Source organism: Salarias fasciatus, chromosome 7 (assembly GCF_902148845.1).
Source record: "Salarias fasciatus chromosome 7, fSalaFa1.1, whole genome shotgun sequence".
In the NCBI taxonomy this organism is placed as follows: Eukaryota; Metazoa; Chordata; class Actinopteri; order Blenniiformes; family Blenniidae; genus Salarias; species Salarias fasciatus.
This window is the reverse complement of record NC_043751.1, coordinates 5,189,622-5,215,730: the sequence shown is the minus strand read 5'-3', so window position 1 is coordinate 5,215,730 and position 26,109 is coordinate 5,189,622. Positions and strand designations below refer to the sequence as shown.

Below are 26,109 nucleotides of genomic sequence, written 5' to 3'. Positions count from 1 at the left end.
ACTCATCTGTGAGGGACAAAATGAAAAAGTCTTATTAGCTGTACAGCAGTGAAATGTGAGCGATGTGCCTGGAATTTTCTAAAAAGTTGTTGGTTATAGTGACCTTTGAGTATCATTCTGGCAAACATGCCGCGGCTGCTTGTTCTCCACTGGTGACACCATATAACAAGGTTAGAGGTTCATTGCCTCTCCGACTCGCGCAGTTTCTACAAATCTAACCTTTCACACATGCTTAGTCAATTTTGAAACCATCTTGTTATATTTGGCACGAGCTAACAGTTCCATGTCGGCATGATTTGTGTGCTAAATTCAAACTGGATGGGAACACTTGAATTGGCATCGAATCCAGGTTTCATTTTGTCAGAGTGGATAGAATCCTCCGAAAAATCCAATCGGATGCAAAAACGACGTTTCACAAAAAAAAATGCGGCTTAATATTGAACACCTGCAGTTCTGATTGTCACTGGCAGTCACTTTAAGTGAAAGTGCAGCTTGTATGTAAGGTGGATTTTCCTCATGGGGGCAATTACTGAGGTTAGCACTGTTAAAAATGACACCCAACCTGAACATATAAGGCAGTGAGCATTAATAATAAATGGTATATGAAGAATAGGAGCACTGAAACTGTGCACATTAGTGGGTGTGGGTGTTGGTCCCGGGAGGAGGAGTGTGAGGAAGCAGGAGCTGAATGAAGTGAGCGAACAGTACATGAACATTACATTATTTCCGGCGGTCCGTGTCGTAGGCGGTCCAGACGCCTGGGGGCACCCGTTCAGAGGCACCGTGCACACCACGGGGGGCTGCAGTGAAACGCAGGGGACATTCAATTGCTGTTCATGTAGTAATTTCGGAGCCTGGAGGGGGTGGCTCAGCTTACGCCGGGGATTTGGGAGCAAATGTTAAGAACATTCTGCAAGTACGTTTTATTTTGGATTGTGAGAGAAAATAAAACTTCAACCAAAATGTCATTTGAAGATGCTTGCATGTGATTCCACTCCTAAAAGACTGTTTTAAGAATATATGTTAAAACTGGAGGATGTGTGAATTACAGAAAAATGAGTCTGAAAGAGCAGGTGAAGAAAGGAACACAGCATACATGTTCGAAGAAGAGGACTGAAAACATGACAAATGTAAAATGAGCCCTTCGGTGTTTTAATGGCCTGATGAAGGCAGGGGGTGGAATTGTCTTGCATTTGTCTTCTGAAGAAGACAATAGCTTCACAGAGGACAAGATTCACAATATTTCAGAGCAGCCTTTTCATTTGCTGCCCTGATCCTAAGACATTCTGATGCTCACACTTTAATCAGTGTGGCGATTTGTGCTTTAGAAACACAGCCTAATGAGATTCACAAGTTGGAAAGTCACACTTTTGTAGCAGTTTTTGAGAAGAAGCAAGATTTCAACAAATAGAAATTGCCTACTTTTTTATTTAAATGAATACTGTTATTTTTTTTCCCAAGTTGATTTGAGCATTCAGGTGCTGTGCTGGTCAAACTCATTGTTTTTTACTGCACTGTTTCTGTTTAATATTTGCACATTAGCTTTGTCATTCAAGGCAGTTCAGCAGTTAGAATTCCTCCATTTCATCTTGAAAGTGACAACAGAAACATTGTAAATACACAATAGCAAAGTGCATTGGTTGTTTTCTCTCGGCTTGCTGCTGCCATCATACCGTAAGGTACCCTCAACCGCCAAAGGACGTCGTCTGACATCTGTGGTCGTGCCGAGGACAGGAATAGCCTCAGCCTCACATCCCTCCACCACCGCTTCCTAATCCTGTCTGTAAGCTGATCGCAGTGGGGTGTCCTGACCGATTACGCCACCCAAACTCTTAACCCCTTGCCTCGAAGTGTACACTGATTTCCAGCATGAATCATCGGCGTGGGATTATACGGAGTGAGTCATGTCAGCCGAGGGATGCCCGCTGTGCTGGTTCAAAGCTACTGTATGTTGGCGGTAATATTTCCAACACGGCAGTGAAGCTAACGGGCCAGCAGAGGGTACTTACTTGTATTGACTGTGACCTGAAGGTAAAAGTTGGTTAAGAATGTGCAAAATTACAGTTCAACACGCCTTACGTTTACATCCAGGCCAATGTTAATGTTGCATATTTAATGTGTTTTCACCCATTTTATTAAGAGAAAATATAAAGCATGATCAACTCTTTGGTTTTTTGCAGAAGAGCTGAGTAAAGAAGAGCTGAAACCTTGCAGTAAGCTTCGGGGGGGTCTGGGGTCTGCTGTTTCCCAATATGATTGTTTTCCTTGCAAATTTTGATAAAATGGAATAAGAGGACGTTAAAGCTGCGCGTCAATATGAACATTTCCATAAATTCTTGAAACATTAAGAACATTGGGAAGTCAGATTGTGAGTCGGGATTCAGGTTGAATGCTGTTTATTTAACTGTCCATCTACAGCGTGATATTTCAGTATTATCGGTTCCTTTCTCCTCTCACTCGGCCATGTGTCCCAGCTGTGCATCTCCATATTGCGCACCATTGGCTGTTTTCCCGCTCTTTTCACTTTCATCCCGCCATTTAGCATCAGCTGCATGTACTCTCAAGCCGGGAAATATGGCAAAATAATTTAATTACCTCCCACTGTTACATGTGAGCAACTCGCACAGCGACTCAGACTGAGGGAAGAAATGAGGACTGTTGAGAGCCTCTCCTCCCCTCCCCTCCCCTCCTCTCTCTCAGTCTCTCATCGCACACTGCGGCTCCTCCCTCCACCTTACCCCTCTCCAGATTCCACCGATTCTCTCTTTCTGTCCGTCTCCATCCCTCCTCTCCTCGCCTCTCCCTCAGCCTCGCCGCGACTAACACAGGATACACCCTCCCTCGTGCGCGTGTGTGTGCGTGCGTGCGTGTGTGTGTGTGTGCATGCATGCGTGCGCCGCTCGGTGTGAACGGCGCGTGTCAGTGTGTATACACGTGTGGCTTCGCAGCTGACGGGAAGGACTCATGAAGTGCTCTGGACTTGGATATCAGATCCTTCTGCTCATGCATATTTGCCACATTTCTTCAGCATCACTCCAAAAATCCCTCCGTTAGAAGCGTCTCATTTCCCTCCTCTTGGGGCAGCATCTCGATGGAATCTTCAACCCTTTCTCCAGTATATTGGATTTAATGAGCAACCACAGTGGAATGAAGCAGGCAATTTCAAGATTCCCTTCGTTAAAGCTCTAGGTAAGGACATCCCTGTCACTCTCTGACTGCGTCTCTGCCCCCTTCATCTCTTCATTGCACTTCCGAACTGATTTACTTCTCATAAGATATTGACAGGCGCGGGGCTGTACACATTATGGAATCTGGCAAGCGGTGGAATGAAGCATAGCGAGCTATTTAGGACACGGAGAGAGGGTGGAAATGAGGATGGGGAGTGCGGGAGCCGGAGTGATTGTGCAATGGGAAAGGAGCAGGGAACAGAGATGTGTGCCGACACCGGCGGCGGTGCTCCTGCTGTCAGAGAGAAGAGAAGAGAAGAGAAGGGGACAAAAAATGTCTCACTCGATACTGGCTATTGATCTGCTGTTATTTCCAGTTCCAGTCCCAAGTTTGCATGGTCTACCTGTGAGTGCTGGCATTAGTTCTGGTGGCTGGTGGGCAGCTGTAGTCAGGAAGCAGCTTCCTCTGAGGAGGCGATGAGGATTAAACATACGGAGATGCATTTCCATGTGTGTGCTGCCCGCTGGGAGGAGAAGAGTGTGTGTGTGTGTGAGTGTGTGTGTAGGTGTGTGTGTGTGTGTGTGTGTGTGTGTGTGTGAGTGTAAGTGTGTGTGTAGGTGTGATGCGACAAGGAGGGACTTAGACTCCCTCTTGCTAGCCTGCCTACTTACAAGTCCTCTCATAGAAACACCCTCGGCTTTATTTAGGGTGCAGAGTTGCAGTTTTCCCACCATGCCGCTTCGCCTGGTAACCTGATGAGGCCTTTCGACGGCAGCTTTCACTTTGCAGATCATCACCGGAGACTAATTTGAACATTCTCCTCAATTATTAATCAGTCCATTTCAGTCATTTCTAATAGATTGAGTTCAATATGGAACAGTTATCACAAACTGATCCATCTGCTGTTTGTTACACTCTTCTTCCCTCACACTCTGTCACTTAGAGGCACGAACGAGGCTGATGCCGCTATTTCTGTCTCCTCTCCGTTTCTTCTTTATTTTTTTACGTCTGTCTTGTTATTCTCTCTTCATCTCTCTCTCTCTTGTCTTCATGAACTCTACTGAGAGGAGAGAGAGCAGATGAGAGATCTCAGTATCTGAGGCGGGGGGGGGGGGGGGGGGGGGGGGTGCTGTGGGGAGAAGAGAAAGAACAAATAAGAGAGAGGACGGAGACAGAGGGACTGAGAAAGGGTGGGTGTGTGCTTATATGGGCAGGGCAGATCTCTTCAGGGGGTCCTGAATTGTCACGGTCTGGGTTTTTGTTTTTTTGTTTTTTTGGTGAGGTTGCACACATGCAAACACAAAAACACAAAGCTTATGCTTTCCAAAGATAGATGGATAGGCCCGAACCGGCATCTTTCCTATGCATGGCTGCATTTCCTGTAAAAGACATCAATATTTATCACGTTTCCCATTACAGAGAAGAAACCACGATAACACCAGAGGATGGAGGAAAATAATAAAAGATAAATCAAATTACCCCACCTTGGGTAGACCTTCTGCTTCAGTCTCATTTATAATCGCTCCTCAGCACTTAGCCGAGGTTGACTGATAGCGCTGCATATTGAAACGCAGGTGCAAATCGCTGGCTCTCAGTTGGTGGAGCTTCTCATTGCGGCAGTTCACACACAGGCAGACTGAGACTCTGGTTTTCTCCATTTAGTGGCTTGAAAAACAGTACAGATCGGCTTTAAAACAAAGAACATGCATTTGGTTTTCACTAAGTGGGGCTGTTATGAGGGTTTTAGTGTGGATGAAGAGGATATCCCAAGATAACTCCCTGTTAACATCCAAGCTGATTCATAGTATGATGAACCAGAGAGGTATTCTGGAAATTAATTAGTTTATTTAATGACTTTTAAAGACGTGCTTGTCTTTTTTTCCAACTCAGCTGAACTCGCACATCCACTTGCCTTGTTGCGAGCCCAATCGTGTCCCATAACCGAGCACTAAATCACAGCTTGGCCCTGCTGAGACGTGTCTGAGGAGGAGCTCCTCTCTTCTCCTTACTGTGACACAAAGCCAGAGTGCATTCAGTCATGTGTAAAGTTTGGGAGAACAAAGCCACACCTAACCATGAAGTAACCAGACAACAGTATGTGATCAATGTTAACAAAGGTGAGTCTCATGGACAGATGACCCATGTGGAGCCTCAGCCTGTAAAATCTAAACTGATCCTGACAAACATGTCGACCAGCATTGTTCCCTTCATTTTGAAGCCCCCACAAATATATAAAAATAGACAGATGAGCCTTCACTTACACCTCCTACTTGTTTAAAAGAAACATTAACCTTTAACCCTAGGCTTCATGAGGGTTTCATTTATTAAGATCTACCATTAGGATGGTAAAATGCTTTCTCACACACAGCTTGCATGTGTTTTGTATGGGATCAACTAAAAATACTGCTATAGGCTACATCACATGCTGATAGATGATAAACAAAGTAATAGAATTAAGTATTTAAATGAGAGTTTTTCATGCCTCATACCCTCTTTACACAGGAATGAGCTATTGGAAATTGTGTTGTTTCCATGTTTGTTTGCTTGTGTTCACTATAGGGTGACTGGAAGAAACTCTGAGCCCCAAAAGCGCAGAATAAAATGTAATTCAATGGAGTTAGTAAATATGAACTTGGTTTAAAAAGAAAGAAAGAAAAGACAGAATAATGCAATGCGGGAGATGATCTGTCACAAAGGCAGAGCTGCAGGAAAAAAGAGCAACAGCAGAGATTTGAAAAATATTGTAAGAATTATTAAGGGCTACAACATGGAAAACATAATAAAATCAACAAATAAGTCACAGTTGCCAGATGAGGAAATTCCTCTCAGCACCAGAATATTGCTTTGTTTTCTAAAAGCTGAACTGTCTTTTGCAGAAAGTTAAAAGCATGGTGCAATCGGAAAAAGGTTTACAGTGTTTAAAGAAAGAAAAACAATATTCTTTATTGATCTCCTTGGGGAAATTACTTCTCTACATTTAACACATCGATATTCAGAGACAAACTTTCACTATAGAAGCTGGGAGGGTCGAAAGTTGCTGTAAACTTCCAATCAAACATCTGCTTGTCTCATCGCCAGGGCTCCACTGCCACTGCAGGCATTAAAACAGATCCCAGTATTATCTGTGATATGAAATAATATATATGTATGAGGGTAACTCAAAACTTCTCCACTCAAGACGCCTCCACCCTCCCAGAACAAAATCCCACACTATGAGGGATTATTATTACATGCACTCAATCAACAGCGCTATTTTACTCGTCTTGCAGGCACAGCCGTCACTGTGTGACGTTAAGAAATCCCCCTTTTACATGTCAATTTTGCCTCTTTCACCTTTTACATGAAGTGTCCTCCACTTCTCTTCCTATAACGTTCACCCAAATGCAGCTCTCTCTGTAAAAACTACACGTTCACTCTTGAAATCCTGCAGAAGGATTTTGGAACACAGGATACTGTACGTATCAGATCCTGCAAGTCTTACAGGCCCCACTGAGACATAAGTGCAAGAAGGCAGACCAAAAAAGGAGGCATAAACATACAAATACATTCTGGGAGACATTGCGTTGATTTCCATGAATTTTGTTGCCAACCTATTTCAAACTTCAACCAACTATTTGAATCATTCTCCAACCTTAACCTAATGTCATCTAAAGGTTTTGCTTAGCAGTTCAAATAATTGAGATCACTAGTCCTGATAATACAAAGTTAACGGGTTCAGGTCCCCATAACAGTGCTAAATACCCAGACACACACACACACACACAGACGCGCAGACAGACAGACAGTGATGCACCTTAATGTGGCTTAGTGGGAGTCATTTTTACCCTACTGGGCTGCAGCATAAACTTGTCATGCATTGGCTGACTTGCATCCAAGAGTGAGTCAGACTGTCCACGAAGGCTTCTCCACCCACAGCCAGGAAGCACTGACACTGCCTCATCACCAAATGAGAAATTAACAACTCTCTCTTTCTCTCTCTTCCCTCAACTTCCAAGGCAGTTATATCGAAGGCCATTATAGCAAATAATGGTTATTACCAACGATGTGGTTTTATGATTTACCATGATGCATGAAATGAAGTTGGCAAATTAGATACAGCAATTCACAGCTAATGGCGTCCGTAGTGGTGGGCCAGCACTGCGAAGTTCTCTGGAACTGAGCTCCTCACCCCTGTGTGTTATTCTCCGGTCAGTCCAGCATAATTTACCACGGTGAAGATGCGGAAAATGTTTTTTGTTTTTTTTTTTTCATCAGACCAGCTATGTGCCAGTGTTCTTCCGTTTTCCTGATCAATCCATGGCATATTGAAGGTTTTATCCATAAATGTGAAACTCTCACTGGGATGTTTAAAAGTACACTAATTTAAATAAAAAAATTCAATAAAGCTTTATTATACTTGGCTATCTTAGGGGCTGCAATGCCTCAGAGTAATTAGAAAAAGGTATGCAAATTACCTTTAATGTCCCTAAAGTTTTTAGAACTTTCACAATTTTCCACTCATGTCTTATATGTCACTGCTGGAGATGAGTGCTCCTATGTTCTTAGTGAGCAAATTAATCATATAATGTATTCTTGCAAATTAAAACATCAACCTACATCTGCAAGACACAATGTGAAACTCAACTCTCTCATGAAGTTTATCTTCCTTTCATCGAAAGCTTGTCAGGGAAACTTGGGAACACATGACTGACTATGAAGGTATGTTGAAAAGTAGTGTGTGTATATTTCTAATTATATCTTTGTTGCACATTGTTCTGTATTAGGTTAATAAAATTTACAGTTGAAGTGTAGTTGTTCTTTTTAATGATTGTTTTCAATGGAAGTTAAATAACAGTGATGGACTTTCGGTGATGCATCAGTGATATGAGACAGCGCTTCATGTTTTCTTTAAAAATAAATACTGCAAAATCGATCTGGGTATGTATCTGGACAGTAACTGAGACATTGGCACACTCCACAAAAACAGAATAACAGTCTTTGAGCATCGAACTCAAAATAAAGGAGGACCAACAGCATAGCCCTGAGGAACACCTTCACAGTGGATTGTCATGAGACAGCCTGTCTATTGTTTTATTTTTGTTTTTCACAAATTATTCCAAGAATAAAAAAGTACAATTTAAACATTCCATACCTCTGTGCCTACAAATAGACTTGAATATTGTTCAAAAATGACTTTTTTACTCTTTTCTGGACAATAGAAATGTGTTGTGCGGCTTTTCATGTCTGACAAAATATGATCAAGTTAACATCTACTCACAAAAATAATTAGCTCCAACTGAAGAAGTTGATGATAGTTTGAATTGAAAAAAATGCACTGTTTAACTGAAATGATTGAATTGACCTAGTTTCGGCATCAGCTACCATTATTTCCTTTATGTATCATTTTCCACAGACTTGTGTGTTGTGTATTGTACTATTTTTAGAGAAAATACCATTCTGTTGACAGCATGAGGTTTTGCTGTTCTTGTAACAACCCTCTCCACAGTTATACTTTCAAACTGGGCGCACTTTTGGGATTTGTCAGATACAATCGTAGTCTGCGGCAGCTGGGGGTGAAGGACATTACTCTGCAGTTGTTCATGAAAGCTGAGGGAGCAATATTTGTTCAGTTCCTCTGCCTCTTCCTTTCTTCTTCTTTTTTTTTCCTGACTTGCTGGGCGAATCTAAATGGTGTCAATTGAAAATATTTCAGGAATTACTTTTATCTTTAATTGGGATCTACTGCTTGGCCTTCACAATAGGAGATCATGATGTGAGAATCTCTGCAATTGAACAGTTTTTTGTTTTGTTTTTCCCCCGTGAAATTGTTTCTCAAAAGAATTGGTTTGGTTTTTTTCTTGAGATTTTTTTTTTTTTTTTTTTTTGTCTCAACAGAAGATCAACTGAATGTTTCCTCAATATTGTTGGTTTACCTGATGACAAAAGATCAATCAATCTAATAAACTCTTCTGTTAACTCATAAATTTTAGTTCACTGTTTAGCACGGCTGTCTTTGAAAGATTTACTCCAATGCAGCATTTTTAACAAATGAAGTGATGAAAGGATTATGTACCAATCATCAAATGGCCCTTGTGTCCCCATTTTAGGTGCAGGAGAGTAACAAAAAATTGAGGCGAAGCCAACCATAACAAATTTATCTCAATGGTTTCTGTTTTAAAACCAAAAGTCAAACCTTAGGCAAAACATTTGTTAATCCATCCCCCAAAAAATATTTTGAGAGGCAACAATTTGGTGGAGGTGTCACGATTTAAGTATTAGATGATACAGAAGTTATCAAGGAGAAGCCTCGCAGTGACAATATTCGAACTACAAGTACAAGTTTGGCCCAGTTCTGCTTAGAGTTTGGATATTCTCCATGTGTATTTGTGATATTTTTTCTTCAAAAAACATGCATTTATAAATAATTTGTGATTTTTAAGTTGCCTGTAGGTGTGACTGTGAGTGACTCATACATACATCTCGATGGTACATGTGGGCAGTCCTGGCACTGCTGAAAAACAAGCCTTCTGGAAGGAAGGAGTCCAGAGACAACAGTTTATCATGGTAGGGAACTTTAAAGAATTAGTGCTTGTGGACGAAGTCCGAAGGTTCCCCACATTATGTTCCAGGGAAAAATGATTAAACCCACTGCCTCTCAAGGAAGCAAGTGCTCATGAAGGTGATCAGGATGAGCCATAATCCAAATCTTTACTGAGGCTCATTATAAAAGTATTTTCATTTTTGGACATTGCTGTGTGCATACACCCACTCATTACTCTATTAATCCATTCATTCGTTAGTGTTATCCACTTCAGACATCACAGGGTTGCCAGTGATGGTGATTGGTAGTGGAGAAGTCAATCATCCGCACCTGGTCGGTCCCAAAGATGTTCCCAGGGAAACGGAAATTGAAGGGAATTGAGTGGTATTCCAACACTAAAATACTCTGATTACCTGAACTAGCTCTACTCTGAGTTCCTCCCGTTAAATGGCAGAAGTCTTCACATTCTCGCAAAGAACAAGGTCTGACACTCTGAGGAGAGAAACTCTGTTTCCACCACTTATATCCACTGTCTGATTATTTCTAGTTCTTTTCCAAACAGCCTACTATTCAACATGCCTGGCTCCCACATGTTTATTTTTTGGATAGAACTTAGCAGAAGTTACATGAGTCATCTGCCTGCCAGACACTTCTGGTGGAAGACGGTCCGCAGGTCTGTCTGCCATAGTTGGCTTTATAATACGGTGAGCAGGCTCCACTACAGATCTGTAAATCTCCAGATGTTCCAGCTCCAGACTCTTTGATCACAGTGTCTTGTGCCTTGATGAAGTCCAAGAAAGAAAATTCAATGGCCTTCTCATTCCTTTCCATGTAGTGTGAATTGCTGATTATGAGCTACCTGCCAAATGAAAGGACCAACGGTATTTGCAAAGTGCTGGTTTGGTGGAAACACACTGGAGTCTCTGTGATTGTTGGCACACTTCATACGCTGCCTGGTGAAATTAAAGAGGGAAGGTCAGACTGGAGAAATCCCAGATGTTCGTCCAGATGTCCATGTACTTTTTGCAAGTAAAATGAGTGAAGAGATTGCGTGGGGTTTTGTAGCTGCAAGTCTTCAGCATGCAAACCGTGGTGTCGCACTAATTGCAGTGCTTCGATATTTACAGCAGATTTGTTTTGTTGGGTTTTTTTTTTTTTTTTTTTTTTTTTTTTTTCGCAGTGCAGCTAAAAACAACAAGTATTTTACCCTGCCTGGGTTAACTTCCTGCTCACTCTTCTAAAACAGCTTTGTCAAGTGGTTGCCAATTAGCACAGATTTTCTCTCAATTTCATTTCAAATTTTACCCATGTTGCTTTGCTTAGCCCACCCCATCAATTTGCATTTTTCAAAAAAAAAGCGTGGGACCAAATGTCAGAAGCAATTTCTCAGACTGTTTTTTTTGCATAATCTCTGACATGCACGTGAGAGTTGGGGATTTCCACACCTGCCTGCCAATGCAGTGTGGCCCATTGATCCTGGCTCAGGATATTTTATTTCACACGGTCTTAACAGGATGTGTTTTAGCCAGTCGCCGCTTTATGTGTGAAGAAAACTGAGACAATCTCTGTGCAAGATCTGTGTGCGCGCGCGCGTGTGTGTGTGTGTGTGTGTGTGTGTGTGTGTGTGTGTGTGTGTGGCCTCTGAAAATGTCAGTGAGTCTGCTTGTTGATGACTTGCAACATTGTCATAAAGCATTGGCTTACTTTTTAAACGATGACATTGGTTGATAATTCATCAATGCACACACACACACAGACACACACACACACACACACAGACACACACACACACACACACACACACACACACACACACACACACACACGCCCAGAACACACTCCCTACAAATCCCTCTCCGTGACGAATGTTCCGAAAGCTGTACCACTCACAGCTTGCTTGGAAACATTCTAAAAAAGAAAGCTATAATTAAAGCATGAAAATAGTATTTATTTGCGTTAGATTAATTTCAGGCTCAAAAGAGCGAGCCTGTTACATAAGCACAGCTGGGTGAGAGGTACCTCTTCCACGAGCATCGCTCCTGGATCAATTCCCAGTCCTGACTGTACTGAAGTCTCCACTATGATCAGCCTCGGCAGAGAGTGAGAACGCAGGCTAAAGCAGGCTGCCAATAATTCTAATTAGCATGGATGATGCACATGTCGCTCTATTTTTGGATGCGCGGGTTCGGTGAGAGCGCCATCTGAAAGTGCCTGAAACGAATGTGTGAAATATAACATCTAGAGATGTGTTACATTGTCTTTTAAATGAATAGAAAATGTAAAGACAGGAGTATTGAGGAACTTGTTTTGACACTGGATTATAATTGCCACATCAAGAAGAAAAGCGACATTCATTTCAAGGAGGGCTTGGCAAATACACACTGTTAATTAGACAGCGATTTTAAAAAAAGAATACATCCGCGCTTGTGTCAGTGTTTCCATGTATGTGCGTTTTCGTTCCGCAATCACATTAGCATGTTTATGAGCTGATTAGCAAGAAGCTGAGAGAGAGAAAAAAGAAAGAAACAAGACAGGTGACAGTAGAGGCCTGATCGTTACATACTCCAGCAAGCATCGGCCTTTAACAAGACGTTTTTGCTGGTATTGCAGCCTTGATGTAACGAAAATGGTCTGCAGACACCTCTGAGGTGTATGAAAACGTAAGTGAAAAACATATTTGAAAAAAGTCGGTAGAACTTTGTCAGTCAAGGAGGAGGGGCTCTCATGTCTCTTGTTATTAGCATTCTGGTCACTGCAGTTGACTCATTCCACCAGTTTTCCATCAAAAATATTTTTTTTCTGTTCCCTTTTTGTACACAACAATCTTTCCCTGTAAAATACAGTCCATGCTCTTGAGTAAATAAACAGAAATCTTGACTCATGAATACTAATGACTGCAGTCAAGCATTGTCAAATGACAGCAAAGAGGTATTGTTTGGTTTCCTTAATCTGCCTGAGAAATTTGTTATTTTTTTTTTTTTAAATAGAAGTTGAAGAAGTGGCCCATGGATATTAGAGTATTCTGGATAGATTAAACACTGGGGAAACATTGCATATATGTTTTTCCTGGTGTGTAATTGGGATTACCTTGTTTCGCATTTGCCTCAGCTTTGGTTCCCCATGTAGAGCCACTTGATATGCAGATATGCAGCACCTCCGGAGACTATTATTGTTCTGATGATTAGGTTACTATGTGATATATCAGCTTTTATACAATGCTTGCTTAGGATCTCCCCCCCTGCACTGCTCAATGTAATTTACTCGAATTTATCTGCTGACATGATGCTGCTTCGGTACCATCAGGGCGCCGGTCTCAAAATGTAGAAAGACACCAAGAGCCTGTGCAGCGGATGTGAGCGCTGTCAATGGAAAGACTTTTATCAGCATGTCAGCCAATGTGTATTTGATTATACGGTCCTGCTGGACCGACTGGATGCAGAAATTCATGAGGAGCACCTGTAGTGGCAGAAATAATTCAGAATGTATTTATATATAAAAGAAAAACTAGCCGTCCATTTCTTACACACACTTTGTCATCAGTGTGTTTTAGACTGTGGAAAGACATTGTAGCAGAAGCTGATAATGTAATATCTCGAAAGCAAACGGGTCCTCTTGCTGTGAGATGGGTGTTAACAACTAGAAAACATTGTAAAACAGACTAACAGTGATCTAGTAGCAGCTGTTAAAACATAAAGGGCATCTTGCTTTTCAACGCTACGGTCGATAACAAGACTGATCTGTTGAAATGTCTTTTTTAACCAAACAAGCATCTATTATCATGCTGTTAAACACAGGCTGGATTTGCCAATAAGTTTTAGTGTTTGTGCTGACTTATGAGCTGAACATCCTGCGCTGACGTGAACGTACAGTACAGCAGCCATTCATTCATTTAATTCACTTTCATCAACGTGTGCAGGAGCAGGGGGTTCAAACATGAGGCCCATGGGCCAAAATGAGCCCACGAGAGGCTGCAGAGGCCTGAGCTCAGATACCTCTTTGTTACAAACCAGCCACAAAGCCATGCTATCGGGGTGAACTTGCAGATTCCAGAATAATAACAACGCTGAAGGAGAACATTACTGGACATTTAACTCTATTTTGCACCAGAAAATGTCAATAAACTGATGTTTTTTTTTTCCTGCGATGTAGTATCATAAACCTCTCTGAATAAGTTCAAGCTGTCTGAAGCGTCTGTTCACCAATGGTCTCCCCACAGAGACGTCCTCCCTCTGCCTGATCAGACCTCTTCTCAGGACTCGGTGGGACTTTATAGACTCGCTGGTTGAACCGTTTTGTTGCACCTGTTGGGAACACCTGGTGGACGCCCTTGAACTGTGTTACTGTTCTCACTATATAGACTCTTTTGCTTTCATCTCATTGCATTTATAACCCTGCTTGGTGTCTGTCTAAGCAGCAAGCCCCTCTGTCCCGTGCACTGAGCTTTCCAATTTCTTTTCATTTTTGTTACAGTCGGTTATCACCACTTTTCTCCTCCTTTTCTTCGTCCAGGAATTTTTGGTTTTGACGGCATGGTCCTCATGTGGGAGGGATGTTTTGGCGGCCTACATCAGATTTACCTGATTCACTTGATAATAATTTATCATCCCAGACATCCTGCGGGGGAATGTGAGAGACACTTTGACAGACAGTCTAGACGAGTCTGTCATATCCTCTTTGGCTGAGCTCTCTCAGCCGAGTTTCGCTCCTTTGGAGGAGACTCTGGAGAGATTTCCCTGATAGTTTATGCAGTCTGTAGTCGGTGCTCACCAACCTAAAATTAGGGTGTATGTATGCAGTTTGTAGTTAGTGAGCACTAAATAAAAGTAGGTTACTTCATAAACAGGTCTGTTTACATGGATGCACATAGCTGCGTCCATATCACAGCCTTGTCTGTGATGTGTGACGTACCAAACATGGTTTTAGTTTCTCCATAGCCTTAATGCACCATTTCTACCCAGCAGCGACTCCAGCAGGGAGCGAATGCAGCCAGAACCTGTAGAAAGAAGATTTAGATGGAAAAGGATCAGGTAGTGGGAGATTTCCTCGTATCTGAGGTCTTCAGCTGTAATGACCTTAAATGGGCCTGGCTGGGGTGAGCTCTCAACACTTAAGCCAAATTGGAAAAGACCCTCAGAGCAGGTTAGGTAAGTGGCGCCGGTGATCTCTCGGCGAAGGGGCTTGGGAAAGTATTATTACAGGATGAGCTGCTTGTGGTTCAGGAGATCTTATAGGGATTAAAAAAAATACACAGGTTATCAGCTTTGAAAGGAAAGGTTAATAACTCTCTGATTATGATTTTGTGTTCATTGAAATCTATGCCAGCAGGCTTCAAGACGCGAGTCCACTGACCAGCCAGTTTATTACATACACCAGTGCAATGGAACACATTTTCATTCATTTGATTCAGACATGCACTACTTGTGTGAACCAGGGTGATAGTGTTGAATGTTTTGAATCATGGAAACCATAAAATGATTATTAAAAAGCAGTCTTGATGAGCAGACCATTGGTGTGATTGTATGAGCTGAAGAGGAGCCGCAGTGCCTCCTTGTGCTTCGGTTATTTTCTGTGTAGAGTTTGTATTTTCACCCTTTGCCTGCATGAGCTGTCCGCAGGTTTTCCAACAATCCACAGAGTAATTGGCTTATTTGACTAATTGGTGTCTCCAATCTGCCCCTGGATGTGAGTGTTTGTGTGGTTATCCGTCTCTCCGGTCGCCCTGCAGTGAACTGATAACAGCTCAGGTTGTACTCTACCTTGTGCCGTTGGGCAGTGACAGGCTCCAGTCCCTCACAGCTCAGTGGAGGGACACTGTATCTTTGGCTTAAGATGGGCCTAATGAAGTGGCTGAGTGCTTTCTGATCCAAACACTACAATTTTACAGAGGATCAACAACATTTCTCAAACACAATCCATATACTGTGATCATGACTTCAGTCAGGATCAGATAAATCTCTGATGAATTGATTTCGTTATACATCAAAAAGACTAACGCCTATGTGATGAACATTTAGTCAAATGACAGTGATTTAACTAATGCTCGCAGAGTTGTACGCTGATTGCTTATTGTGGAACTGGAAAAGTGATTTACAATGTGTGAAAACGTTTGCATTGTTTGAGATTGCAGTGATTTTAACCATGTTTGAAAAGGTGGTGCAACAACTTGGTTCCTCGTTCAGAGTTTCATTTCCTGCCTTTTTTTTATTAAGAATTTCTTTGTTGTATGCCTCCTCGGGTCTTGCAGTCTTTCCAGAATCTCTTCTGTTAATCAGTCAGAAAAATCATCATCTCACAGATTTCTTTTGCTGTAATACTCTACGTTTGATAACTTCCTCTGCCAACATGTCCAACGCCTGAATATATTTAATTCTGTGCTCGAGGAGGCTCAGTGCTCCCTCACCGCCAAGTGGAAATTAGACCATTTCCAGCAGATCATTTTGAGCCTAAAGCAAACAAATCACTGATTTGAAGACTCCTGTTTGTGCAGAATATCCGCCCTGGTGTTGCTCTTCATCGATGACCTGTAAAACATTCACACGCTTTGCGTGAGCACGAAGTGCCGCAAGCTTTTTGCAGGATTTCAGTAAAACCTTGTTCAAACGTTTCAAGTGAAAACGTATCATTTTTTTTTTCATTTTTGTTTCAGAAATGTTTTGAGGCAGAAACGCTGAGTGTTTCTCATGTTGGGCCACCTCTGGAAGCTGTTTGTTTTTGTAGTGAAACCACACACACATGAACAGCCCGGGTGTTTAGCAGGACACACACCCTCGCAATTCTCAAAGGTGAGAAACGATCTGTAAAATTCGCCCTGTGAAAGAAAATGACCCCAAAAAAGTTTCTGGAGACAATTAATATTATGGTGGTGACAGAATGGGCTCTTGGTTATTCTGTGCTAAACGCTCCACCGAGTTTCGACTTAATTTCGTCTATAATCCTGCAAATGTTAAGAACACAACTATTCTTGGCGAAGCAACAATCCATGAGATGGGTGTGTGTAATTCCATTCGTCGGGGGATTAAAAGTTGTTCAACTCTTCCTGATTAAAGTGGAGAACACATCAGTATTGGCCATTGTACACCAAAAAAAAAAAAAAAAAAAAAAGACATTGAAAGCAAAACCTCAGTGGAATTGATTTTCTTAAACAACCCTGTGGGGTTACAAAGTTGATGCAAAGGAACGGCCACAGCATATTGGTATTCTGTGGCGCCGCCTCCTCGGCTCTCTAAACTAAAGCCGACATTTAATTTGCAACCAAAATGAGGCGAACTTTGTGTGAGGAGGGTCTGCATGACATTGCATGACATTTTTCACTTTCACTCACTCTGCAAAGCGTCTGGCAGTAATGTAAGTGAATCCTTCAAATGAGGAATCAGTCGGTGTCCGGGGCTTTAAAGACAACCGGGCGCCGCGTTTGGAGAGCGCCTCACCTCAGCGGCTCGCCGTGTGCTTCCAGTTCAAACGGGATGTTGTGGCAGGACATAAAGTGTGGAGAAATTGTGTCGGCAGGAGCGGACAGTGAAAGGAACCCTCAAGGTGTAGAAAGGGAAGGAATGCGATAGGAAGAAGCAGCGTTTTGTCCTTTAATGTTGCGGTTTTCAAAGCGAGGGGAAGCTGCAGTGTTTACTCAGTACGACTGTGGATGTTACCTTCCGCTGATTGGTGTGAAAATATGTGAGTTGTGGAAAAAGTGCCTTCACGCGGATAATGGATCTTTTATGCCTATATACACTTCCTAACCTTGGCTCAACCTGCTTTTCACTTTGTTTGAGAGTAGTTTTGCTGCTCCACAGAAGACGCAGCGGCTGTGCTTGTCTCCGATACTTGAAATTTCGTTATGAAAACATTTTCGAAATCGGCTTCATCCAGGAAATGTGCTTTGAAACGGCGACCTTCCTCTGACCTTCACCATCGCGCTTCATCACCTGACGCTAAATCATGTTTACCTTGGATACACTTACAGAAAGGGTGACTGATTTCTGAAATGAGGACTTGTGTCCATGACGTGCTTATATGATGCTTCAGGGTTTCAGTTTTCTCCATATATATGTCTCCTCTGCTTGGACAGAAGGTCTGGCAATACAACAAATACATCTCTATAAGCAAAGAGAGAAATCGTGAGAAGCTCCTCCGAGGTGACTCAGCATGCATTAGCATGCCTACATGCTGCTGTATAAATACATTTCCCTTACAGTGTTGTCTCTCTAACAATCAATAAAACAAAATAACTCGATGTGGAGTAAAGTGAAAGAAATTATGCCTCCTCTGTATGGAAAATGAAAATACAAGAACTTATCACAAGCTTTTCCAGGTTTATATAGTGCTATTTTGATAAATCCTTAAGGATGGTAAAATGTAAGAAGATATTTTTTCCTCTTAAAGTGCTGCTATTCCATTTTCTATGTATATGAGAAACGTTCAGTATCTTCTCCTTCTGTTTGTGAGCATAATAGGGCCTTAACATCAGTCTCTTGGGGACTATGGCTCTCAACAGAGGAAGTACGTATCGCAGGATCCTCCACCCCGATCAGACAGAGGAAAGGTGATACGTCTTCATAAAAAGGACGTCCTCCTTTACCTGAAGGATCTCAACCCACCCCACTTAAGTATTTCTCTCATTTCTAACCTCTGCCTCTCCATGAGGGGGTGGGGACTGTGGTTCAACTCTAAATGAGTCTTCAGAGAATACTATAAAATGCTGAAACCAAATTACAATGAATTAGATTTAAAAAAGAAAGAAAAAGGCTACCAATTCATGTTCCCTCAAAATGGACTATTTGGAGATCACTTATGGAAAATGGGAGCTCACACTTGGATAATCCAGGTCAGTAATACTAAAACCAACATCTATGGTGATTCAAGACCAAACAGGAGGATACTGAGGAAACACTGGAGCAGACAGCGACAGCCAGTGTGTTACAAAACTCAAATAATACCAAGTCTGCACAAGTTTCAACCTCTACAAAGTGAGTGCTTTCATCCAAGCATTTGAACATTCATTACCTTATTGGGTCATTGGACACGTGGGAATCTGCCTTCATGGACAGATCAGTAGATCTTTACTGATCCCTGTGGTGAGGGACCTCAGGGAACGTAAAAGAAACACAGCACCAACAGACAAGAAGAAAAAAGTTAGAAAGTCAGAAAGAAAAAGAAGTTAAAAGTCAGAATATGGACAATACTGTGGATGTAAGACAAACTCACTCCGACCTGGAACATCCTTTGTCTGACATGTCTTTTGCTCTGAACTTAAAGCTCGTGTCCGGAGTTTCCGTTCGTTTCCAACGTATGTATCATTTTTCAACAGAGCTTAAATGTGTCAGTCTGGTTCGATACTACAATATAATATTAGCATAAAGCAATATAAACATTTATTTATGAGCTCCGCCTTCGTCTCATAGACCCCCATGTTATCCGAAAAAGCGCCGGTCAGCGTCAGCCAATAGACTTCGAGCTTCCGCCTTGTCGTGTTGTCAATCAAAGTGTGGAGCAGCCAGAGAGCACGGCCGCTCGCCCAGGCAGAGGAGAGTTAGCTCCGCAGCAGCCGCCCCGCTTACCTCGGATATATCCACTGTCTGCTGAACATCCACCGTAAACAGCTGAACATGGAGGATGCTGTAGGACTCGGAGGCTCTCATTTTCACCCGACAGATAATTTGCGTGCACAATTAAAGGGGCGTGGCTTGGTCGCTCATGAAAGCAGAGGGAGGGCGGAGCCTCAAGACGTTGGATTAAAAAAAACCTCTCTCTTTCAAAACTCCGGACACGAGCTTTAACCTGACCTGTTCTTAGCAGCTTTTGCAGTGCAACACAAACTGAAACAAGCAAAAACCAAAATGTTCTAGCGAGCAGATCTATGGATGTTCTAAGAGTGGAATTCTTTGACAAGATTCTCGCATCTTGTCTTTTTTTTTTTTTTAATGTTTTAGAGATTCAAATGAATTTCACTAACATTTTGTAGAAAATGAGCATAGCCATACATAACTTCTTTTTCTATGATTTATAGACTATCATCTACTGTTGTCTTCATGATGGAGACATTTTTGCATTTGTTGCTTTCGCTGATCTAAAAACATGTGACTTGTACTTACATGCTAATAATGGATCTTTTACGTCGTATAAATGACTCATGTTACCACATGGAAGAGGTGACTGCATGAGCTTCATGGGCCGAAATCCGAGTATGGAGAAAATGAATAATGCAATGTAAAGTGTCTTTGAGTGTCCTGAAAAGCGCTATATAAAACCAATGCATTATTATTATTATTATTAAATAGATTTACTATCTGTCTTATTATCAGCCTGATGTGATGAGGTTTGAGTCGGAAACAGCTCGGAAAACCAGTCTAAAATGAATTTCCACATATTCCTCTGAGGTATCTTCTTCATCTTTCTCGTGTGTTCTCAGTTTCTGCCAACTCCTGATTTCTTCTAGGTCAAACTCATAAATGAATCGTTGTCACACATCTCCTCTAAGCACTTTGTTTTTGTTCCATTTCTCTATTATTACCAGTCCAATTTGTCGACAAATGCAAATAGAGATGAGAAAAAAAAAGACTGCCTTGATAGAGAAATTGGAGTTGCACTGTGAATTGTAATCTTTTAAACAACACCGTCAAAGCAGAAAAATCAAAAAGTGACCTTGGGTCAGATTTCATTCGGTGTCATGGAGAAAACTCTTTTAATGCAAATAATCACTGTGATACCAAACATTAAAGTGCTGCAGATAAAAGATCTGCTTATCTGTCTCCGCTGTCCTTGTTTAGGAAATCATCAATCACAGCTTATGCGGCGTATAGAGACATCCTGTGACACATTTTGCATTTCAACTACAAGCGGATTGCTTTTTGGTGTCTTTTGCTCCTTTCTGCGCTGATCATGTGTCATAAATGCAGCAACAGATTGATGTTCTCACTGGCAGCAGCTACACTGAAGCGATGATATCCCATCTATCCTCAGCTGCTGCGCATTACTCTTTTTTTTTTTTTCCATGAAAAAGTTGTGCACATTATAAAATCCATGTGAAATTGCTTCATATCTGTTTGACCTTTGACCTTGTGTATAGTGCAGGCTTGAGTGAAAAATAGAGTATATCTCGCTGTGAGGAGGAGGACGGATAATCACATGTGCTGTACACGCTGCCGCTTCCCGCCGTACACTGTGGTAACATCTGGAGCTTGTGATAAGACGGAGCTCTCAAACGCAGCGTCACCTGCGAGCACAGCCATTAGACACAATGCGACCCAAAGCCTCTTACCTCGGCTTTACCTGTCACACCTAACAAGCCCGTCCAGCCTCACCCAAACACACCGGAGATGTCAAACTTTGCATTGTGAGAGAGCTAAAAAGGAATACCTCAAGATTAAATCAGATTTCGGGCACAATACAAACCAAAATCAAGCTCCATGCACGGTGAAAGAATTCCTAATGTTTGAAGAATTTTGTCTTCTGTTTGCTGAGTTAATGGAGCGTCTCTGGAAAATAACCAATAGCACTGTGGAGGTTTCCTCCAACGTAATTGAAGTCCAGCAGCAAACAGATTTGTGCTCTCTGTGAGGGGCGGGGGTGGCCCAGATAACAGAAGGACTTATCAGTCCATCTGACCAGGCGCTGCCCAGTGATTTCACTGTAAGGCCTGCAGGCTGCTGGTGTCAGCGCCGCCTTTCACACAACAAACCCCAACTGTTGGCTACTTCCTCACCGCCGCCGTCAGGGGGTGTAATGCCGCCCGTCATCATTTTGACGGTTCAGTGTGTTTGATTCTGATTACTTGACGACAAAGTCAAAGCCTTTTCGAAAAATTGCATTCTCGGTGGTTCCCAGCATGATTTTCATATCAGCGGTCCCCAAAATGCACAGGAAGTTTTGCCTCTTCATTTGGAAACATTGAGGGAAACACTGGTGATTCTAAAAAGTGCCCCTTGGCATGAATGGAGAATTGATATCTGTATTTTGAATGTCAGTTTTAGTTCAATTCTTTCGCTTTTCTATTAACTAAGGGTAAATATTAACTCTAACCAGGGAGTGAATTGGCAAAGGGATGGGCTAATTAAGAAAGCTTCAGCGCAGACAACAGCTCCAAATCCAGCCCAACGGGGGCCTGCACCCTCCAAGCAATCAATATTTGTAAAATGAAACATTCGCATTTGGACATGCAATGACGAACTCTCCTCTCTGAGCGCGCACTCTCTGCTTTTCTGCTGCTGCGGTGGGCGTGTGCACAGCCATCACCTCGTTAGTTGAGCAAATTCACTCAATTAACATTTGTTATTTACCACTGAGTAAAAAGACAGACCTGCTGTTTTCCAAATTATTCAGCGGTAATTAAATGCATTCAGAGGCAGCCAATCACTGACACCCTCGTCTCCCAAGTAAGTTCTCTTCCAGACATGATAATGCATTAGCAGCTTTTGAAATGAGCACTGTGATTATGATTAGTGAATGCATTAGTTGTGTGAGCCCGGCCCGGCTTCACTTGATGTCTGATCGGAGCCAGAGTTTATCTCACCGCTGACTTTCAGTCGAGGAGTCAGAATACCAGCTTTTGGAATCTGTTTTTTGAAGCACCGACAGCTAACTGAAGTTGGATGAAGCTCTGAGTGAAGGCAGAGGAACCTCTGGACAGGTCCGTGGTCCAGCGCAAGGGAAAACCAAGGACACACACACACACACACACACACACACACACAAGGTCATTAATTAGCCTCAGTCCTTATTTACACAGCATTTTTAATCGACAAGCTTTTGTTGTGTTTCGACTGTCTGTTTACATGACAATGGTGCTCGACACCGGTGAAAACACAACTCTTTGAAAACGCTCAGACCCTGTGGAAACAGTGTAAACTGCTGCTGTTGTCGTGTAAATTTTGTTTTCAGACCCTGCAAAGGAAGAATATGCAAACACTCAAGAAAAAAGTGAAAAAAAAAAAAAAACTTCTAGTGAGTGAGAGCGCTCACTCCTCCACTGAATTTCTCAACAAACTGATTTTTATATATATATATATATATATATATATATATATATATATATATATATATATATATATATATATATATATATATATTAAGGCTGTGACTTTAACGCGTTAGTTACGATTAATTAATTACAGAAATTTTAACGCGATAAAAAAATTATCGCAAATTGTCGCGGAACGTTTGTCACCGGACGAGTTTCACCCGGACATATTTCGCTGTGACACAACAACGGAACAGCTCCCGACTTGGTGAGTTTCTCGTTAAATCTGGTGACTTTTCAAAGCCTCCTGGCGACTTTTTTTTTTGTCAAAAGCGACTAGCAACAAATTTAGCGATTTTTTCTGGTGCTCTGGAGACGTGACAGGACGTCTCGTTCTGCAGCTGCTGTCCTCAATGAGCTGCGGTGCTGCGTGAGCCCCTCCCCCGTCCCAAAGCACTCACAGGCGGCCAGTCTCACGCAGCGCCCCCTGCTGCAGTCAGAGCAGAGAGGAGACCCACACCACTCCTCCACACTTCAAATGAATCGCGTGTGCGCAAATACGCCACTGCTCACTTGCTGACAAACCAAGAATAAACAGAAGAAAATTCATTTGCAGTTCTAAACATATTTAGGGTGTTTTTTTAACTCACATTTTGCTTCTCCCATGACGTTATTCCTCTCTCCTACAGCGTCCATTACAATTACATGCAAATTGCAAATTAGGTAACGACCTCATCTGACTTCTGGCGACTTTTAGGACAGCCAATAGTGACTTTCCTTACTGGGGAGTTGGCAACACTGCTCCTGACGACAGCACACTACTTGGTCTCATGCACAGAAAATTTAGATTTAAAAAGCCAGCGGATGGCAGCGTGGATAAAACCAAAGCTGTATGCACATTGTGCAGCAAAGAATTTGCATACCATCGCAGCACATCAGCCTGCTATATCAACTGAATGCTAAGCATGTCGCAGCAGCGACCAACACGCAAGCCTGGCATACAGCTAGAGTTGAAGAGGACGTCACTCCGACTACTTCAAGGACCCTCGCCCAGCCCAACAAAAGTTGCACTAATCAATGTGTATTGGTTTATTTGTCTTGGTTAAATTCCTCCTTCCTTGCTGAAAAAATGAACAGTGTTTTGTTGCTTAAGCTCATGTATCACTATATTGATTCACTATACCAAAATCCATTTGAAAAAGAAAGGTTCTCACTGATCTCGGGTCAAATATCGATATGCGATTAATTGAGATTAATTAATTACAAAGGCCCTAATTAATTAGATTAATTTTTTTAATCGAGTCCCACCCCTAATATATATATATATATATATATATATATATATATATATATATATATTCTGAACACAGAACTGGTGTGGGCCTGAGAAATTCCAATTATGAAACATGACTGGTATCATCAAGCAGAATAATGTACAGAGTACAGCGGATGACTCATCGTCTCTTTTAAGAGTCGTTGCACTAATCCCTTTTTTTTCTTTCAGTATTTCTCTCCTTTTTCCAGTTGAAGTTGCGGTGCAAAAGTCAGATCCTCCATCTTGTGAATCAACTTTATGAAGCGTTTAAGCAGCTCCAGGGTTTGTGGATCCCACTGCAGCCACAATTCGGTTACTGCTCTTCCACCTCCAAACACAATTATCCTCTGAAGATGTGTGTCTTTTACGCAGACCTTTAGGAAGTTTTCTACAATTGAGACAAAAAAGATACCCTGAAAGATCCACTTCCTCCCATCTCAGTGCAACTGTAAACAGACGGGCCGTCTCCTTCCAAGGGGAACAGCGTAGCTCCTGCAGTAGTTTCAGTTTTTTCGCCGCACGCGATTGACTTTTTAATACCTGCCTTCACTGGTGTCTCCCATCCCTGATTTTCATAATATTTCAAATACACCCATGGCAGGGGTTCAATACAGCTGGAGATATATATTAACACAGATCAAGCATATTCTGCATTTAGAAAAATCTATTCAACAAGAAGTTTCTTCTTCTTCTTCTCTTTTTTTGGTAAATGAAATGCTTTACTTGTTGCTCGTATTTAGATCCATTCCCAAAAGTGCTTCAAACATGAATCATTAAAAGGCCGGTACTCTCTTTTTCACACGAGTGTAAACATAAGCCAAAAATATCTTCATTCAATATCTAGTGGGATTAGCTTGCTTGAATTCAGTCGCTCTCCGTCTTGCTGAACACGGCAAGAGCTGAATCTCGCAGACCCTCAGACCGATAATTAGACATATTGTGGAATATTAACTATTGATGACGCATCTTGCAGAAAATTCTGATGGATTTGACCTTTTAACGTGTTGCTCATGGATGCATATGAATTAGTAAATCTCCATGGAAGGAGCAGGCCTCACTGTGGTTCACAGGAAGCATTTCAGCAATTCACAATATCATCCTTTAATATTGCATTAGGATTGGTTTCTGGATCCTTGTCGAATTTTGAAAAGACTGTGTGACTGAATGTTCAGTCATCCAGTGTGTGAGAAAACATTCAGTTCTGACCGGCCCAAAACAAACAGAATAACACTTTTGCAGTGGTTCTGCGAACAAGCAAGACAAAGCAGGTTTATTTGTCAGCCACCTTTTAGCAACAGTTTGAAGTGTTTTTCAGGAAAAGCATAAGCAAAATAAAAAGAAACTTCATAAAAGGCTTTTTAGTCCTTTTCTTTTTTCCAAAGTGAGGGCCTGAACCCAGCTGAGATGCTGCAGCGTGACCTGAGGAGAGCTTTTCATTCCGAAGTGGCCGCCCGAGGGCACTTACGCAAAGTTCCTGCTGCTAAAGGTGGGACAGATCTGAAACGATGTGGTGGATAACTTTCTCTGCTTCAATACATGCTTATATTTTCAAACTTTTTTTTTGTTGCTAATCTGAATCAACCTCACCATTTCTTGTGCTTTGTTCGAGAAACTGTCACATTAAACTGTCACGTTCCTTCCAAAGAAGGAAACAACAGGAATCTACAGTTTGTTGATCAGAATGCTTCAGAGCATAACAGCGTAAAATGACTTCCAAACGGAAAATGCACTGATTCCTTTCATTAATCCATCTCTCCTCCCAGGAGCACAAGACATCCACAAATAGATGGTGAACTGGTGATACCAATACTTGTCTACTTCAGTCTCTGTCAAAATCATTCTGCCTAGGAAGGTAAAGAAAGGTAAACGTCTTACAGTAATAAGCCATGTGCAGTTGCCATGAAGAGATATTTATCCTGGCCACTCAGTGATTTGAGCATAATGTACATGCACCAGTAATTGAAATCACTGGTCAACAGATAAGCTCAGTGACTGAGACTCTTACGCATCCGCGTTAAAGTTCACGCTGGTATATGTTGACGTGGCTCCACACGTTTCACAAGCAGAAAGCCTCTTGAAATATGTCAATATCAACGTAGCATGATGTGTCTGATGATATTTAACTCTTGGCAGAGCAGAGATCTGTTGTTTCAG

At 41.9% G+C, this 26,109-nt stretch overlaps 1 protein-coding gene across 1 annotated transcript in view; it reads left to right on the top strand.

Moving 5' to 3' along the window:
- The first annotated feature begins 2,868 nt into the window (after positions 1–2,868).
- Positions 2,869–26,109, top strand: part of LOC115392107 (leucine-rich repeat and immunoglobulin-like domain-containing nogo receptor-interacting protein 1) — a 160,060-nt gene continuing 136,819 nt past the window's right edge. The window contains 1 exon segment of the mRNA XM_030096635.1: positions 2,869–3,189. The gene's annotated coding sequence lies outside the window, so the exon portion shown is untranslated.